Source organism: Monopterus albus, unplaced genomic scaffold (genome assembly GCF_001952655.1).
Source record: "Monopterus albus unplaced genomic scaffold, M_albus_1.0 scaffold314.1, whole genome shotgun sequence".
NCBI classification, from domain to species: Eukaryota; Metazoa; Chordata; class Actinopteri; order Synbranchiformes; family Synbranchidae; genus Monopterus; species Monopterus albus.
In genome coordinates this window covers 34,212-36,913 of record NW_018128194.1, presented here as the reverse complement: position 1 = coordinate 36,913, position 2,702 = coordinate 34,212, and the positions used below count along the sequence as shown (strand labels likewise).

Below are 2,702 nucleotides of genomic sequence, written 5' to 3'. Positions count from 1 at the left end.
TTTTTTTTTTTTTAAATCACCGATCTTATCCTTTAGTCTTCATGTGTCAACTGTAAACCCAGCTTAATGCTTTCTTAAGGTGCAGTCACACTTGCCTTCCATCCAGCACTGTAGATTTCCAGACATTACATTCAAAACCACAAATGTCAACTTGGTCCCAGAGGAAGAGTCAGAGGATCACCAGTATTCACTTGGTGAGTGGAGAGTGCTTTCTCTTTTATTTTTTTTTTTTTAAATTAATTGTATGGATGCTTGTTAGCATCCATACTATGTTATCCTATTTCTTTATTAGTGTGGATGTGAGCATCTACACTCTTATCTTCTTCTTTATTATTATTATTATTATGCAGCATCCACACTCTTATCTTCCTCTTTATTGTGTGGATGCGTATGCATCCACACTATGTTATCCAGTTCTTTATACCAACATTGAGCTCCCCTCTAGTTAAACTCATAATAAAGATGAACAATTCCAGATTCATGTCTGTGTATTCTGATTTTTTTCATCCTACACTCTGCAGTCTTGCACTATGTCACTCAGGTAAATTTTGCAAGTGTAAGCATTGGTCAAAGATAGAACAGCATGAAAAGTAAATGTATGTATTGTATTAGCATTGGTTGGATTTGTGTAAATTATGTGTGTGTGTTGATATCATTTGTTTCTACACGTTTGAAAGAATAAATCAAATCAAATCAATTGCTGCTCCGTCATTCCGATGTTTTGCCTCGCCCATCTGGTGCCACCGATCTTATCCTTTAGTCTTCATGTGTCAACTGTAAACCCAGCTTAATGCTTTCTTAAGGTGCAGTCACACTTGCCTTCCATCCAGCACTGTAGATTTCCAGACATTACATTCAAAACCACAAATGTCAACTTGGTCCCAGAGGAAGAGTCAGAGGATCACCAGTATTCACTTGGTGAGTGGAGAGTGCTTTCTCTTTTATTTATTTTTTTTAAAATTAATTGTATGGATGCTTGTTAGCATCCATACTATGTTATCCTATTTCTTTATTAGTGTGGATGTGAGCATCTACACTCTTATCTTCTTCTTTATTATTATTATTATTATGCAGCATCCACACTCTTATCTTCCTCTTTATTGTGTGGATGCGTATGCATCCACACTATGTTATCCAGTTCTTTATACCAACATTGAGCTCCCCTCTAGTTAAACTCATAATAAAGATGAACAATTCCAGATTCATGTCTGTGTATTCTGATTTTTTTCATCCTACACTCTGCAGTCTTGCACTATGTCACTCAGGTAAATTTTGCAAGTGTAAGCATTGGTCAAAGATAGAACAGCATGAAAAGTAAATGTATTGCTGCTCCGTCATTCCGATGTTTGCTTCGCCCATCTGGTGCATGTTGGAAGTCAATTTGGAATCCTGGTCTCCATTTCTTGGTCCGTGGCATCAGATCTCAGATGATTCAGTCACACAGCAGCTGTAACACACACATATGCAATTTTACAAAAAAGGATGTAGGCAAAAAATCCAAATTGGACATCAAGACCTGTAGTGTAAAGCCAGCTTTGAATACACATTTACGTACTGAATTATCTGTTACTGTGCTCAAGTCTTTAAAGCTGCATTATAATCAATCCCACTAAGAACAATTGACAAATGTGCATAAAGCTGACACCATGTGTCTCAGCATATCAATTCACGACCATGTCACTTCTTTCAACATGTCTGTCACACAGCATGGCACCTGTCACATCAGACTTCCGGTCCATGTTGGCATAAAACTGTCAATAATGTCGATGGTGAAGTCATTTATAAGGCCCGATGAATAAAAGCAGAACACTCTGTCTTTAATAAGAGTACTGGTCACAAAACAGAGGTGGGTAGAGTAGCCAAAAATTGTACTCAAGTAAGAGTACAATTCAAAATAATACTACTCAAGTAGAAGTAAAAAAAAGTACTCATCCAAAATATCTAAAACATTGCATCAAATTTAAGACTGCAAAAAGACATTGGAACACTATCTTCTCTTGAAACAGCAGCAACATCAGTGAACAGTTTGGTATAGCCTTTCAACATTTATAAATGCAGCACAATTGGGGCATGCCCCAACATAACTCCTCTCTCTGTCGCCCTCTTTCCCCCTCCCCCTCGCCCACACACACACACATTCACACCTACTTGTTTTACCTAATTTGTTGGGTCATATTGGACTATTTTCTCATCTTTAAGTTTAGCATACGTTCAGCTAGCAAAGCCATTCAGGTATCAAAATGTTCAGCTCTTCAAGGACAGTCATTTCTAAACTTCATACTTTTGAAATATTTAGCTTTATTTTGACAATCTTGCCCCATTTAAATGAATGGGGAAATTCTACACTCAGCATACTTTCAGGTATCAAAATGTTCAGCTCCTCAAGGACATTCATGCTTCTATTCAGAAGTTTTCTAAACTTCATACTTTTGAAATATTTAGCTTTAATTTGAAAATCTTGCTCCATACAAACGAATAGGGGAAATTCTACTTCAGCATACTTTCAGCTATCATAATGTTGAGCTTCTCCAAGACATCCATGCTTCTATTCAGAAGTTTTCTAAACTTCATCCTTTTACAATATTTAGCTTTATTTTGAAAATTTTCCCCCATTCAAATTAATGGGAAAATTGTACTTCAACATACTTTCAGGTAAATATGCCTTTCACGTGTCAAAATGTTCAGCATTTTCAGGGCAATCC

At 36.6% G+C, this 2,702-nt stretch overlaps 1 long non-coding RNA gene across 1 annotated transcript; it reads right to left on the bottom strand.

Annotated features, from left to right (window-relative positions):
* Positions 1-1,221: 1,221 nt before the first annotated feature.
* LOC109973964 (uncharacterized) lies at positions 1,222-2,040 on the bottom strand. Its single transcript, XR_002276904.1, has 2 exons — positions 1,715-2,040; positions 1,222-1,447 (listed from the first exon to the last, which is right to left on the bottom strand). It is a non-coding gene; the product is annotated as an uncharacterized LOC109973964 (long non-coding RNA).
* Positions 2,041-2,702: the final 662 nt, after the last annotated feature.